Source organism: Pipistrellus hanaki (assembly GCF_964339955.1).
Source record: "Pipistrellus hanaki genome assembly, chromosome: 3".
Classification (NCBI taxonomy): Eukaryota; Metazoa; Chordata; class Mammalia; order Chiroptera; family Vespertilionidae; genus Pipistrellus; species Pipistrellus hanaki.
The window spans coordinates 83,498,345-83,515,303 of record NC_140505.1 but is presented as its reverse complement, the minus strand read 5'-3'; the positions used below and the strand labels follow the sequence as shown (position 1 = coordinate 83,515,303).

Here is a 16,959-nt window from a genome sequence, read left to right as displayed (position 1 = left end):
CTAAACCCCTGCCCATGAGCAGGGTGTGGTGGGACTGGGGACTGGCGAGTGGGCTGAATGGCTAACCTCTTGGTCCCTGACCCTGGTCCCACAGGCTCCGATGGATCAGCAATGGTGATCAGGGGAATGGGGTGGGTGGCAGAAGGACTGGGCTGGCTGTTTGGCTGTTGGGATCACCAGCTCATCCCCTGCTGCTCAGGGGCTCAGGCCTGGGGCACCCAGCGACTTCACTTCCATGTGCGTGTGCTGCCAGCTCAGGGCTGGGGCTGGTAGGTTGCAAGCACACCCCACAGCTTCTATCAGTGCCTCAAGCCCCAGCAGCAGTAGCAATGGTGGCAGTGGTAGCTGCAGCACCCACATGAGCGGCCCCAAGTGGGCAGCGTGTTCCATCTGCTGCCAGCCAGCACACGTGCATGGAGGTGAAGTCCCAGCGCCTGCTTTCCCGCAGGTTGGCTCAGATTTCCCAAGCAGCTGGGATGAGCTGGTGATCTCAACCGCCTGACAGCCCGGGGCAGAGGTGGCATTTGGCCTGGGGACTGGCAAATGGGCAGAAGATGGCTGATTGCAGGAGTCTAGGTCTAGGGACCCTACCCGCACAATTTCCCTCTCCATCCTCTCTCCCTCTCTCATTCTCTTTCTCCTTTTCCCTCTCCCTCTCTTTCTCCTTATCCCTTCCTCTCTGAAATATATATATAAAACCAGTAATTTCTCATTTCCTCTTCCCCAGCCATTGCTAACTACCCTACTTTCTGTCTCTATGCATTTGCCTATTCTAGGTTCCTCCTGAAAGTGGAATTCAAGTTGTCCTTTTGTGGAGAACGGGTATTTCAGACTGACAGACAGGCAGGAGGAAAAGAAACGGAGACAAGCCAAATGCAGCTTCCCTTCGTTCTGTCACGCTGTGAGGCATGTCTTGGCTTCCCTCTCATGCAGGATCATCCCTCCTTCCCTGGAGAGTTGCTTGGTAATGACGCCAAAAGCTCCTTCTTATAGCTTGTCATATAGATGATCTCATCTCAGTTCCTTCCTCTTTTGTACAGAGACTGATTTTCCCTACGCTGACTCCGTCACTTGAGCCCCAAACAGGGTCAAATCTCTGCTTATGGCACAAATTGCTTCTTGTGAAGCCTGAGGGAGGGCAGCTTCTACTCTCCTAGGAGGCTGTCCTGGCCACAATAAAACTTTGTGTATAACCAATGGGTGCTGAGTGAGAGCCAGGCTGGATGAAATGGTGAGTTGTTCCTAATATTCAAGCCCTGAATTTTGGAGAATACTGTAATCTGGAAGATGACTCTCCTCATGAAAAATAAAATAAAATGAAACTAGCCTCTGCTTTTCCTGCATGGTGCTTGGTTTGTAGTTACAAGTAACTTTCTCAGAATTGACCAATCAACTTGGCAATCTTGGAAAGCCCGTCCATCAGCAGTTAGCACTTGGGCAATTCTACTTCCAGATCCCACTGGAGACAGAGCAGATTTCCCATGGGTATTCCTAATTTGAAAAAGTCTGTCCTCGAACTTTCTTAGTTTTAGAGCTACTTTTCCAGAATGTGAGCCTTCTATATCTGTGGCTAGATGTTCTATGTATATGTTCAAATATATAAGATGCCACATACAATAAATAGTGCACAGGCCAGACTATGGCATTTTTGGTTAAAATGATTTCAAAGTGGCTTCAAAGGGAACTAACTAGATCTTATAGCCATGGTCCAGAATCTTAGTCTTCCTTACAAGAATGCTTTTCTTGCCTTGGACTGTGCCCAGTCTGCTATGCTGGTAGTTAGTTGTTGGTTGACTAGTAGACTCAATGATATACTTTGCATGACATTTGCTCTTGTTTTAAGATTCTTTCTCTTGGCATCTTCTTTATTCCTCTTCTCTTTTTCATATCCTGAAACAGGCTCTTGCTTGGTCCCTTCATTTCATTATTCTTCTTTTGCTAATGGAGATAGGGTTTGATGTTAGATACATCTGCTTTCAAAGCCCGACTCTGCTACTTACTAGTTGCTTGACATTGGGTAAGTAACTGAACCTCTCTAAGTCATAGATTCCTCCTCTGCAAAACAGGAATAAATGATTTGCTATTCTCAGAGATGTTGATAGGATTGCCTAAGATAAATTAAGAAAAGTACCTGGCACATAGCAGATACTAAAAAAATATTAGCATGCATACCATACCCATTTCTTTTTCTTTTTTTAAAATATATTTTATTGATTTTTTACAGAGAGGAAGGGAGAGAGATAGAGAGCCAGAAACGTCGATGAGAAAGAACCATCGACCAGCCGCCTCCTGCACACCCCCTACCGGGGATGTGCCCGTAACCAATGTACATGCCCTTGACCGGAATCGAAACTGGGACCTTTCAGTCCGCAGACCGATGCTCTACCACTGAGCCAAACCCATTTCTTTTGATTTAGTTTAATGTAAGCCCTTCCCAGGCCGTCTGAATTCCTGAGACAGAACCTCAAATGTCCAGAGTTTCTTTAGGTCTAAGCTACACACAGCTGCTCTCAAGGGAAACGGAGTGATTGACAGCTGCTGTTCACCTGGCTGTGTGATATTGGTTCTTGTTGTCTTCATCTGAACCAGTAGCAACTACTCAGCACCGCGCCTTAACCTCCACGCCAGCTTATGCCAGGGAGGGTGGTGTTCCACCGGTAAATTAAGCCCCAAATACCTGTGATGTGGTGTGAAAGTGACAAAGAACAAAGCTAAAGAACCAAAGGTAGTGCGGTAAGGTGTGGTTTCACCCCGGTGAAGGGAGTCTACTAAGCAAGCCAGGACCCGGCCCCCTGCGCGTTGTTATGGGGCAGGGAGATCCTTTCTCCAAGACAGAGGAGGGCGCTTCTGGAGCGCGCTGAACGCCCTAGGGGCCGAGGTCTGCACGCGCTCCGCTCTACTAACAGTCAGGGCTTGGGTTTCTGTTTGCGAAACTTTCTGTATCGGTTGGCAGCTTCTCCCCAGCACCCACCCGATCCGGATGCTCTCCGCGGCTCAGCTGCGATGGGATTCCAAAACTTCGCCGCCAAGGGACAAACACCGGCGGTGAGGCCCTCGGAATGGGGCTCCGAACCAGCCGAGGTCTGAAAACTCAACTCGGCTCCGCTCCGTAATGGGTAAGTTGTAGCTCCCTGCGGGGCCCATTGATGTCGGTGCAGACTTTAACCCAAATCACTCACGAGGATCATTCTTCATTTCAGGCAAATTGTACCAAATGCGAAACACTGAGCTCGCGGGCGTTTGGGGCTGGGAATATCTGTCATCCAGGTCTACACACCTCTCTTTTCCACCTCTGAAAGCGCGGTCCCGTCTGGGCCCCCAGCGGGGGCAGGGCGAGATTTGGGGAGGGAGGAGGACAAGAGGGGGGGAGGGGCACTGTGATTCCGGCCGTCCCCAGCCCACCTCCTCTAGGGCCCTGGAGAGGGTCGGGGCAGAGGACACAGCAGCGAGGGGAAGGGGAGGGAGATGGGGGCCAAGTTCCTTCCAGCGCTTCCCCAGCGTCTCCTTGTCAGTCGGTGCGGGGGCTTCTGGGGTTGCCTCGGTACCTCGATTGCCGGGGCAGGGGAGGGGTGTGACGGCGCCTGGGCCCCGCTCCTCGCCCCGCACACCCGCTGTCTCTGCTGCCGGGAGCGCGGGGTTCTCGCTCCGCTGCCTGGACCGGCGCGAGCCAAGCCCAAGGCGTTGCGCACCGGGAGCAGCTCTCCACCCCCCGGGGGTCGCGCGGGGCGGGTGGCGAGAGAAGTGGGATGGGGAGGGGGGTGCCGCCAGAGACTGAGGGTCCCAGGGTGGATCTGGGCAGCTCTGCGGGCTTTTGGAGAAGGTAGGAAGCGGCTCCCCTGCAGGGGTGGCGGATTTTTATTGTATTGACTTGCAAGGGAGGACAACTCTGCTGGAAGGACCAGAGCGGGACCTCAAAGCACTTTTGTTCCCGGCGCGGGTTCCGGATTCGGTGGCTTTTCTCGGTTCCTCAAAAGTGCGCACCCAGAGGACCTTCTCCTGAACTTAAGCAAGCTAGGCTGCAGCATGAAAACACGAAGCAAGCTTTGGTCTGAGCGCACCTGCAGTGACTGCCCAGGGAAAAAGAAGCCGAGTTGCTGCATTTTATTCTTACCCCGCCTACCTTTGCCGGACCACGAGGTGGGGTGGTTTGGTACAGACCCCTGCGAAACTGATAGTTTATAGAACGTGGAGAACTTTCGGAGGAGGGGTTAGTTATCCCTAATAGGAATTAAGACTCAAAGGAAAGAGCATATTCAATAGCCGCCCTTACTGCGCTATTACAATGGAATTTGGAAAGATCTCTGAGTTGAGAACCGGGGGGGTGGGGAAACTTGAGTTTCTTAGACTCTTTCCTAAGGCCGAATAGCAGGGAACTTCCGTTTGCTCTTGAACTTCACTTGCTGCTGTGAGAAGTGGGAAAATAACTTGCCCTGCTTCACTGGGTGGTTTGGAAGACAATGGGAGGGAGGGTAGTATTTTGAAAAGTATGAAGTGTGGTCTCTACACATTGCTGTCCACACCTTTCTCCTGGCTACCAACAGCACCTGTTGAGAACACAGAGTTAAGGCAGCCCCCCTCCCCCCCGCTTTCTGCAGTGCTGGAGTCTTCCAGATTACCTGTCCAAACTGGCTGGATGTGCCAGTTTCTCAATCTCTTGCTTCATTTCAGTTCCTCTTCACAGCACTACCATGTGAAATTGCCCATCAGGGGGCATCAGGGGACGAGAACTTTGCCATTTTTTTTTTTTTTTTTTTTTTTTTATCAGCTTCTCCAGGGCCTGTACAAAGTGGGGGAGCTGCTAGGATCTACATGAAAACTGAGAGCCTTGGCCTCAGGGGGAGTTAGATTCGATTAGACATGTTTTTCGTGAGACCTGTTTAACTCTGAAAATCTTGCTTGCTTTCTGAAGTTGGAGTTCTTAATTTCTGACATGGAAGATTCTATCAGAGCTAAGGATAAATATCAAGAATGTCATTTTTCATTTGAATGGTCTTTAGAGAAAAATAAGTCAAGTACCCCAGAAAGAGTATATCCCCCCACCTCCACCTGAAGGTATCTATACTATTAAAAGTCTAGGTGGTCCTCACCAGCTGTTGTCACAAGATGGCTACCACAAAATAGCACGACACAGAGGAGGCAGGTCCTAGCAAAGGAGGTGGTTTGTGGCAGGAGAGAGAGTTAGGGGCAATCAGGCAGGCAGACAGAAGTGGTTAGGAGCCAGCAGTCCTGAATTATCCTATATAATAATCCTATATAATAAAAGGGTAATATGCAAATAGACTGAATGGCAGAACAACCAAACAACCAATCAAAGCATAATATACCAATGGTATGCTAAGCCTGCTCAACTGCTCGCTATGACTTGCACTGACCACCAGTGGGGCAGATGCTCTGATGGATAGATTAGCTTGTTTCCGGGATCTGGCTGATGAGGACTGAGCCAGGTGGGCCAAACATACTCTGGAGCCCTCCCATAGTTCCTCCCTGGCCTGATCATGCATGGTGGGGTCCCTCAGCCTGGCCTGCGCCCTCTAGCAATCTGGGACCCCTCAGGGGATGTCAGAGAGCTGGTTTCAGCCCAATCCTGCAGGCCACTCCACTTGGGAGGGCACCAGATGCAGAGCTCATGGCTGGCAAGCACTGATGTGGCAATGTGAGCCTCTCTGATTGGGACTGATTAGTACATCCAAAAGATGGCTGGTTGACTGGTCTAGTTAGTATATTTCCCCTTTTATCAGTATAGATAGATTATAGAGGATAGGATTGCTTAAATGGTGTGGGGGGAGCCTTTTTCAGCAGGAGGGGATGCTCTTGGCAGACAAAAATACATAATCCCTATATCTGGACTGATAGCCAGCCATATGCACTATACTGCCAAACTGGTCATTAAAAAATTGAACCTTTTTTTTTTTTTTTTTAAGATAGGTTTGTCTCCTTATTTATTTATTTATTTATTTATTTTTATATAATAAATTTTTATTGTTCAGATTATTACAGGTGTTCCTCTCCCCCCCCCCATAGCTCCCCTCCACCTGATTCCCCACCCCACGCCATGCCCTTACCCCCTGCCACTGTCTTCATCCATAAGTGTAAGATTTTTATCCAATCTCTTTCCATACCCCTCAGACCCCTTCCCCCTGAGAATTGTCAGTCCACTCCCTTTCTATGTCCCTGATTCTATTATATTCACCAGTCCATTCTGTTCTTTAGATTTTTTTTTTTTTCACTTGATTTTTAGATTCACTTGTTGGTAGGTATGTATTTGATGTCTTTTTGTTGTTCATAGTTTTTACCTTTACCTTTTTCTTCTTCTTCCTCTTCTTAAAGAATACCCTTCAGCATTTCATGTAATCCTGGTTTGGTGGTGATGAATTCCTTTAGCTTTTTCTTGTCTGTGAAGCTCTTTACCTGACTTTCAATTCTGAATGATAGCTTTGCTGGGTAGAGTAATCTTGGTTGTAGGTTCTTGCTATTCATCACTTTGAATATTTCTTACCACTACCTTCTGGCCTGAATAGTTTCTGTTGAGAAATCTGCTGACAGTCGTATGGGTACTCCCTTCTAGGTAATTAACTGTTTTTCTCTTGCTGCTTTCAAGATTCTCTCTTTGTCTTTTGCCCTTGGCATTTTAATTATGATGTGTCTGGGTGTGGTCCTCTTTGGATTCCTCTTGTTTGGGGTTCTGTGTGCTTCCTGAATTTGTAAGTCTATTTCTTTCACCAGGTAGGGAAAGTTTTCTGTCATTATTTCTTTCAATAGGCCTTCAATATCCTGCTCTCTCTCTTCTTCTGGCACCCCAAAAATCCGGATGTTGGTATGCTTAAAGCTGACCCAGAGGTTCCTTACACTATCCTCACACTTTTGGATTTTTCTTTCTTTCTGCCTCTCTGGTTGGGTGTTTTTTTTGTTTTGTTTTGTTTTGTTTTTTTGTTTCCTCATATTCTAGATCTTTGGTTTGACTCTTGGGGTACGTTCATCTACAGTTGAGTTTCTGTATATTCTTTATTTCAGACAGTCGTGCTTAATTTCTGACTGGTCCTTTTCCTTTTTTTTTTTTTTTTTTGTATTCTCATTAAGGTCTCTTCAATTTTCTTAGCTGTTTTTAGAAATTCTTGAGTAACCTTATAAATGTGATTCTGAACTCAGTGTTGTCCAATAGTTTACTTTCCTTCATCTCTCCCATTCGTGACATGCTTCTGTGTCTCTGCATTTTGGTTGCCTCCCTGTGTTGATGAGTGGCTTTGTGTGGTATTTGATCTATAGGGGCCAGTAGCTCAGCTTCCCCAATCACCTGAGGTGGTTGCTCTTGGTATACCTCTTTGTGGGCTGAGTGCAAAGTCTTGGTGTAGTTAAGCCTTGATTGCTGTTGGTGCACTGGGAGGAATTGACCTCCAGGCCAATTGGTTGTGAGGATCTGCTGTGTCTATAATGGAAGAACTGCTGTGCTGGAGACATGCTTGTGGTGTAGGCTTTGTTTCAGTGGGGTTTTGGTGCTCACTGAGTCCGCCTCCCAAATGTGTCACCTATGGATGTGAGGAGTTGAAATCTGGTATCTCACACTGACCACTAGGTACACTGGCTTCTGCATCTCCAATGGGTTGCAGTTCAGCTACTGTCTGAAGTTACCCTGCAGGAGCTACAGTGAGAACTACAGTCCTCTCTTCCCTGCTTGGAGCTTGGAAGTTTTGGAGCTGCCTGCACCAGTTTGCAAGTTTGCTAGGTTAAACTGCAATAGAGAAGGTCATTCATATGCAAAAGCCACTTCTTGGAGCTTGGGTGTGTTTGTAGATTGTGTGGGGCAGGGTGTCACTAGGCTTGGGTGTGGCTAACAGTGATGGGTACCAGTCAGCTCTCTCTGCCTCTCTGACCATGTCCCAGCATCTTGCGCCCCAGCACAGCAAACAATTATTCTAGAGCGCAGCTCTGCAAGCAAGCCACCCTCACTTTCTGACCCAATGGCAGATAGTCTAGCTTCTCCTCAGAAACTAGATTTCAGAGAGATTGGGAGATTGTCTCTCTTCAGATTGAAGAAAGCAATGCCCTCCACCAGCTGGGATCCGCCACCAGCCCGTATCGCGCGTGCACCTCTGTACCTCAGTTTTCAGCACTTGTGTCCTGAATGCTCCTTTATCTTTCGGTCTAGTTGTAGAGCTTTCTTTCAGCCAGCTTTCCTGTGGTTCTGGGTGATAGACATTTTGCCTTTTAGTTGTAGTTTTGAAATTGTTGTGCATGGCAGCAATTTAGGTGTGTTTACCTAAGCCATCATCTTGAATCTCCCATTGAACTGCTTTCTTACACTTTACATGAAACAGCTTTTGTCCTTAAAAATCTCTCCTCAGCCCCAACCTTAGGTTCTGCCTTCACTGTTTACTCAGATTAGGTTCTGATTGGTTGGTTTCTATGCCAGTCAGCATTTCTGGGCCTATCTCCGGGCCTGATCAAAGAGGCGGGGCTGATCAGCGGCCCCTGCAGCTGCTGATGAGGCCTGGAGAGAAAAAGAGGCAAGGTGCTGGTCAACAGCTCCCTCAGATGCTGTGGATCATACCCTGCTTCTTTCTCTGGGCCTCTCTCTGGGCCTTATCCGCAAAGCCCTCAGCAGTCAGTGCTGGGTCATCAGAGGACTGACTTCCAGTGTTCAGTCATCCATTCCATCGTTTTGGACATTATGGACTCTCTCTCTCTCTCTCTCTCTCTCTCTCTCTCTCTCTATATATATATATATATATATATATATATATATATATATACACACACATGCATGTTCAACTTGCCCGAGATTATAAACATGAGTGTTACTAGTGCCCAGGTGTCATATTGTATCTTACCATGATTCCAAATAAGGCTTCTGAATTTTTTTTTCCATTTTGATTAACAAACAGGAGTTGAAGCATCACTCAGTTAAGAGGTGAAAAACAAAACTAGATCTCCTTTATTATGCTGACTTAAACTAAACTGTAAGTCTTTATAAAATCATACTGATGGTGATAATAAAGCTAAATTTTATAGTATATGTGTGTCAGACTGAGATATGTATAATGCAATTCATTTAGTTCTCACAATAATCCTGTAAAGAAACTGAAGCAGAGAGCCTTGCCCAAGATGATGTGGCTAGTAATTCATTTCTCTCAGACTGGTATAAAAATTAAAATTGGGACCCCCTTTTTTTTTAACTTCTGCATTGTGTTTAATCCCACAAATAGGGATGGCCTGAGGGGTGCTACTAAAGGCTCTGGAACAAGGTTCCAGAGCTTGGACCCTGAGAATGCCACTGGGTTGCTATGTGGTGTTTACTTTTCTTCCTTTTTCTGTCCCTCAATTTTCTTCATCCACAAAATGATGATAATGATTCCAAATTGAATGCTTTATTTCTCACTAAAAGAGTGAACTGTGGCAGTGAAACAGTTCTCAGAGATAAAAAACAAGACTAATTTTTAACATTAGGCTGGAAAATGGCAAATGAATAGAAGCTAAAAATTGTTACAGAACTGAAGGGGTTTATTTGTTTGCAGACATCAAAGCCCAATAAAATGCCAACAGCAAAGAAAGCAAGGGTTTATTTAAGGAATGGCACTAAGCCCATACACACAGGTGAGTTAATTCTCTAAAACCTGGCTCCCCAGGGGATGGATTATATAGAGGGAAAACAAAAATTATGATGACTAAGGGAGTTAGGGTCTGCATTTGGTCCTGATGTCAGCCATAGGGTCATTGTATCTGGCTTAGCAAGGATGTGATCAGTAGGATTTTTCTGCCTTTCTGGGTGTGGAGCTGAAACACAACTGGGCTTAGATGTTATCTTTATTTTGACTGAAGCTCTGTCTCTATGGTAAACAGACCCAGCCTTTGTTTCTAAGACTGTTAGATGCTAACCAGAATCTGATGTCCAAAGGGCTAAGTGATTAAGGGAATGGACAGGCAAGAAAAGAGGGAGGCAGGTGAGTCATGATGCTCCTAGACTGGAGAAGGCCATTTTAAATCAAGAGGAGACAAAGAAGAGAGGACATTTCTGCAGTTATAAAATTAACAACACACTTCATGTGATTTGCCTGAGTTAAGTTTGAACATTGCTTGTTGATTTCCCCCCACTAAAATAACTTTAGTTCTGCTCTTGGATCATCCTCCCTACATTTAGTAAAAGAGTTAAATATAGCCGAAACCGGTTTGGCTCAGTGGATAGAGTGTCAGCCTACGGACTCAAGGGTCCCGAGTTCGATTCTGGTCAAGGGCATGTACCTTGGTTGTGGGCACATCCCCAGTTGGGGGTTTGCAAGAGGCAGCTGATCAATGATTCTCTCTCATCGATGTTTCTAACTCTCTATCCCTCTCTCTTCCTCTCTGTAAAAAATCAATAATTATATATATATATATATATATATATATATATATATATATATATTTTTTTTTTTTTTTTTAAAGAGTTAAATATAAATTAAGCTTCAAAGGTTTTTAGTTGTTGTTGTTGCTGTTGTTGTGTTTTGTTTTGTTTTGTTTTTGTTTTTTGCTTTGTCAAGGAGGAAGCATTTCCTCTACCCTTTTAGGTCCTGCTGGCTGGTCTAATAGTCAAATTGACATGATATAGATTAGCAGGAGAAAAAAAAGTTAAAGTTTAATAACATGTCTACCTCTTGTATAGATGGGAGAGACCCAGGAAAATGGAGTAACTTATCAAAATGTCAGAAGCCACCAGCTTAAATTACCACTCTCAGATAAAGACAAAAGAAATTGAGAGTAAAGAGTCAGATATTCTCTCCTTATTTGAAAACTAGAGGCTCAGTGCATGAAACTCATGCACTCTGGGCAGGGGTGGTGGTGCTTCAGCTAGGACTGCAAGAGGGTGCAGGCTAGGCTGAGGGACCCCACTGGTGCACAATTGGGGCCAGGGAGGGATGCATGAGGTTGGCCAACTGAGGAGGGACCATGGGAGGGCTCCAGGGTGTGTCAATCTCAATCATCTAGACCCCAGCAGCAAGTTAACCTACTGGTCAGAGTGTCTCCCCCTGATGGTCAATGCAATCATAGCTACTGGTCAGCTGGTTGACTGTCTGCCCCCTTGTGGTCAGTGCACATCATAGTGAGTGGTTGAGCAGCCTTAGCATATCATTAGCATACTAGAGGCCCAGTGCACAAATTTGTGCACAAGTGGGGTCTGGCCTGCCTGACCCCAATCAGGACAGATTGGGACTGGGTCTGTCGGGAGGAGGAGATGGCAGGAGGTTGGCCAGCTGACCCACCCCAATGAGGGCCGATCATGGCCAGGCTGGCTCAGAGAAGGGGCTGTGAGGGGCCAGCCATGGGAAGGGGCAATGGGCAGTGAGCTGGCTTACCCTGCCCTCGAATGGGATGGGGGTGCTGATTGGGGGCCAGTGGCCTAGGGGAGGGGCCATAGTTGTTTGGCCAGCCAACTCTGCCCCGATCAGGGTAGGAAGGCCCATCTGGGGTGGGCTGGGTGGGAGAAGAGCCTGCAGGAGATTGGCCGGCTGGCCCCACCTCCTATTGGGGTGTGGGGTGATCAGAGGTGGGGCCCGCCAGGCGGAGGGTCTGTGGGCCTATCATGGTGGGGCAGGCCAATTGGGGGTTGGGCTGGCCAGGGTAGAAGGTGGAGTGTTTGGCCACCCAGCCCTGCACTTGATCGGGATGGCAGAGTCTGGTAGTGAGCAGTACTTATTAAATGACTAGAGGCCCAGTACATGAAAATGCGTGCACTGGATGGGGGGCTCACTCAGCCTGGCCTGCCCCCTCTCACAGTCTGGGAGGCCTCAGGGGTGGGAGGCAACCTGGCGATCAGGGGATGGTGATGACCTATCGCACCTCTGTCGCTGTCACTGTCAGAAGCACAAGCCTTGGCTGGCCCTGGTTACCTGCACCTCAGGGGGCTGAAGGGTCTGGACATCATCATCTTGTGGCTGTGGGTGCTGCCAACTTTGAGGTGTGGCAGTCAATTAGCATATTCTCTCCTTATTGGCTATGGGCACTGCCATCTTTGTGATGGTGTGAGGGTCAGTTCGCATATTCCCTCTTTATTAGATAGGATTCAGATTTTACTGGAGGGTTCTATATTTTTATTTGTTAAATCTGATAACTCTAAAAGCTCTGTGTCACTGCCCACAACCATTCTCTCATCTAAAATGGGGCCTGATTCAGGCTCCCATATTTCCTCCTTATTGGCTGTGGGCATCACCACCTTTGCAATGGCATGAGGGTCAAGTAGCATATTCCCTCTTAATTATATAGAATATTTTAAGAACAGTAACTGGGAAGAATGGAAAAAGAGCAGGTTTGAGCAGAGGAATAAGTAAAGCTGCAATGCTGGCCAGTGATCAGTGTCAGCTAACCACATAGCGAGATCTTGGGTCAATGGGAAAAAAGGGAGACCTATGTACCTGATTAGGCAGTTAACTGGCCACAGTGGGGCGTCATAGTGACCTGTCATTAAATGTATATAGATTACACTTTGGTTAAATGGCTGGCCAGACGACCAGACACTTAGCATATTAGGCTTTTATTATATAAGATTGACTTATAAGACAGATTTTGGTACATATGGCCACTTTAAATCTGGTAGGTGAGGAGATTTGAACATTTGTGAATGCGTAGTTTAAACAATATTGCTCAAATGTTAAATCATTTTGAGGAGATTAAGGGAAGCTAGACAGAACAGGAACTGGCACCTTAGAGGAGGAAGGAGAAGAAAAACAGGAACCCAACTAGGTGGAGTTACTAAGACACCCCAACTTGATGGGGAAGGAAGGGCACATGCAAGAGGCATGAACTTTATGACAGGCAGCTTTAAGATAACCAATCACAGGACAATGAGGCATCTAACCAATCCCAAGAATGTTATTAAGGCAGAATTCTTTGTAAAGACCAATCAGGAACTAGTAAGGCTGTATCCTTAAGAAGTATGCACTTCCTCTCACCCTCTCCTCCCGGCATGCTAGGTTCTTGGGTTGATGGCAGGAGATGTGTTCCCTGTTGCCCATGTGGCTTATGGCTATGTGGGCCTTCACCCATGGACTATTAGACTTTAATTACTTTGGATGCTGAACTACTCCTGACTGTAACATGGAAAGGAAGCTCTGGACACTGGCCTACTCTTGGAACCCCAGCTGCACATTTTCAGGACTGGCTTCTCTCAATAAACTTCAGTACCACTGACTGTTTTTGTCTGAGACTTCATTAATTTTACAAGACAACAAACTCAGACTCAATTGACACATTTTGATTGCAATTTAAACTGCCCTAGGACCTATATAAAAATCTGTTTGTTTTTTAATGCAGCATTTGTTTTTATTTTATTTTCACATATAAAATGGTCATAATTTTATTATTTTATTTTATTATTTTATTTTATTTATTTTATTTATTTTATTTTATTTTATTTTATTTTATTTTATTTTATTTTATTTTATTTTATTTTATTTTATTTACCAGAGGCCTGGTATACAAAATTCGTGCCTGGTGAAGGGGGAGGGTCTCCCTCAACCCAGCCTGCACTGTCTCTAATCTGGGACTCCTCGAGGGATGCCTGACTGCTGGCCTGATTGCCCACAACTGCCCTCCCCTGCTGGTTATCTTGTGGAGGCATCTCTGATTGACACCTAACTGCTCCCCTGCTGGCCCAATTGACCCCAACTGCCCTCCCCTGCAGGCCTGGTCCTCCCTAATTGCCCTTCCCTGCAGGCTGGTCGCCCCTAACTATCCTCACCTGTAGGCCTGATTGCCCCCAACTGCCCTCCCTTGCAGGCCTGTTCCCTACCAATGCTGGCCATCTTGTGGTGGCATCTTTGACCACATGAGGGTGGCCATCTTGTGTATTGGAATGATGGTCAATTTGCATATTACCCCTTTGTTAGAAAGGATTATTTTTAAATTTTTTATTGTTGAAAGTATTAAATATGACCCCCTTTTCCCCCATTGACCTCTTCAAGCCTGTCCATGCCTCCCAGTCCAGGCTTTCACCCCCCTATTGTCTGTGTCCTTTGGTTATATTGGTTATGCTTATATGTATACAAACTCTGGTTGATCTATTACCCTTCTCCCCTCACCAAAAAAAAAAAAAAAAAAAAAAAAAAGAAATGCCCCCCAGATCCTCCCCTGCCTTCCCATTGAGGTTTGATGATTGGTTCAATGTTTCTATGTCTCTGGATCTATTTTTGTTTATCAATTTATGCTGTTTATTAAATTTCACAAATGAGTGAGATCATGTCATACTTATCTTTCTCTGACTGGCTTATTTCACTTAGCATAATGCTCTCCAGGTCCATCTATGCTGCTGCAAATGGTAAGAGTTCTTTCTTTTTTACAGCAGCATAGTATTCCATTGTGTAGATGTACCACAGTTATTTAATCCATTCAACTGTGGATTGGCATTTAGGTTGTTTCAAAATCTTAGCTATTGTAAATTGAACTACTATGAGAATAGAGGTGCATGCATTCTTTCTCATTATTTTTTCAGTCTCTTAGGATATATTCCTAGAATTTGGATCACTGGGTCAAATGGGAGTTCCATTTTTAATTTTTAAAATGTTTTCCATAGTTTTCCATAGTTGCTGCACCAGTCTGCATTCCCACCAGCAGTGTATTAGGTCTAGTAATAATTAATGTCGTTTTCTAATACTTTTTTAAATAGAATTTATTTAAACAATACAACAAAATTTAATCAACAATATAGTTGCTGTTGTTTTCTACTACTTGTGCCCAACGCTCAGGAAGCATTTTAATCCCTCTGTTGTAAAATTCTTGTGATTTTGATGCAAAAAATTCGGTCAATGCATTTTTGAGGCATTCTTCATTATTAAATTTTTTTCCAAGAAGAAAGTTTTGCAAAGAACGAAACAAATGGTAATCGGAAGGGGCAATATCAGGAGAATATGCAGGTTGAGGGAGAACTTCCCATTCCAACTGGCGCAGTTTTTCAGCAGTGATTCTTGCAGTATGCGGTCGTGCGTTATCGTGGTGAAGAATTACGCCCTTCCGATTAATCAGCGCGGGTTCTTTTTCTCTTAAAGCTTGGGCTAACCTTTCCAATTGGGCACTATACACTGCACTTGTAATGGTTTGGTTAGATGGTAAAAGTTCATAATGAAGAATTCCTTTAAAATTCCACCAAACACACAACATCACTTTTTTCGCATGCAAGTCAGGTTTTGGCGTGGGCTGCGGAGCCTCATTTTTGTCCAACCATTGAGGCCGCCTTTTCAAATTAACATACAGCACCCATTCTTCATCTCCGGTAACGATTTGCTCTAAAAAACGGCAAACGGTTTTGACAAGAGAGGAGCGAACTGCAAATTGTGACTCTTTGATTACGGTTGTTGTCGATCAACTCATGAGGAACCCATTTTCCAAACTTTTGGACTTTGCCAAGTGCACGCAATTGATTGGAAATTTTTTTTTGTGAACAATTTAAAGTTGTCGCAAGCTCTTGTTGGGTAATTTGAGGATTTTGCACCAAAAGAGCTTGAAGAGCTTCTTGATCAAAATTGGACACACGGCCTCGACCACTCTTGTCATCTAACGAAAAATTTCCCTTGCGAAATTTCTCAAACCAACGCTGGCATTTTCTGGCGCTAACTGCATCTTGACCAAGAGCACTACAGATGTTTTTTGCAGCCTCACTTGCTTTTCTTCCTAATTGGAACTCGTAAAGCATGCAGTGCCGAATATGCTCTTCATCCGCCATCTTCTTAGCCCTAGTTTTGCAACAAAAACCAAACCAAACACAAACTTTTTCAAGAAAAACTTGTTAATTGCACTTCACACGTTCTGTAGATACCACGTGTTTGAAGGTTATTTCAATACAAGTCAACGCCAAGCAAGATTTTTAACAAATGTTTAAAAACGACATTAATTATTACTAGACCCGATAGTAGGGTTCCCTTTTCTTCACATTTTCACCAGCACTTGTCATTGTTGATTTGTCGATGGTAGCCATTCAGACAGGTGTGAGGTGATATCCCATTGTAGTTTTAATTTGCTCGTTTCTGATGATTAGTGACTTTGAACATTTTTCCATATGTTTCTTGGCCTTCTGTACGTCCACTTCTGAGAAGTGTCTATTTAGATCCTTTGCCCGTTTAGTAATTGGATTGTTTATCTTCCTTTTGTTAAGTTGTATGAGTTTCCTATAAATTTTAGAGGTTAAACCCTTATCAGAAGTAACATTGGCAAGTATGTTCTCCCATGTAGTGGCCTATCTTGTTTTGTTGATGGTTTCTTTTGCTGACAGGAGCTTTATATTTGATGTAGTCCCATTAGTTTATTTTCTTCTTAGTTTCCATTGTCCTAGGAAATGTATCAGTAAACATATTGCTAGGAGATATGTTGCTGCCTATGGATTCTTCTAAGATTTTTATGGTTTCCCTTTTTATAATTAAATCTTTTATCCATTTTGAATTTATTTTTGTGTATGGTGTAAGTGGCAGTCTAGTTTCATTTTTTTGCATGTATCTGTCCAATTTTCCCAACTCCATTTATTGAAGAGACTGTCTTGACTCCATTGTATGCTCTTGCCTCTTTTGTCAAATATTAATTGAGCATAATGGTTTGGGCTGATTTCTGGATTCTTTATTTTGTTCCATTGGTCTATATGTCTGTTCTTATGCCAATACCTGGCTGTTTTGATTATAGTGGCTTTGTAATATAACTTAATATATGGTATTGTGATTCCTCCAATTTTGTTCTTTCTTGATTGATGCACCTATTTGGGGTCTTTTTTAAAAAAATATTCCATATTAATTTTTGAGAGTTTGTTCTGAGTCTGTGAAATATGCCTTTGTTATTTTAATGAGGATTACATTGAACCTACAGATCACTTTGGATAGTATGGACATATTAATGATCCTGATTCTACCAATTCATGAACATGATATAATTTTCCATGTGTTTATATCATTATTTCTTTTTCAGCATCCTGTAGTTTTCCAAGCTCTGGTCTTTTATCTTCTTAGTTAAACTTAT

At 44.6% G+C, this 16,959-nt stretch overlaps 1 protein-coding gene across 7 annotated transcripts in view; it reads left to right on the top strand.

Moving 5' to 3' along the window:
* The first annotated feature begins 2,869 nt into the window (after nt 1–2,869).
* RUBCNL (rubicon like autophagy enhancer) overlaps nt 2,870–16,959 on the top strand; it is a 61,505-nt gene continuing 47,415 nt past the window's right edge. For 4 of the 7 annotated variants that reach the window (XM_084879385.1, XM_084879379.1, XM_084879381.1 and 1 more), the window contains exon 1: nt 2,870–3,116. The gene's annotated coding sequence lies outside the window, so the exon portion shown is untranslated. The remainder of the gene's footprint in view (nt 3,117–16,959) is intronic. The other 3 variants (XM_084879383.1, XM_084879384.1, XM_084879376.1) reach the window with 2 other exon arrangements.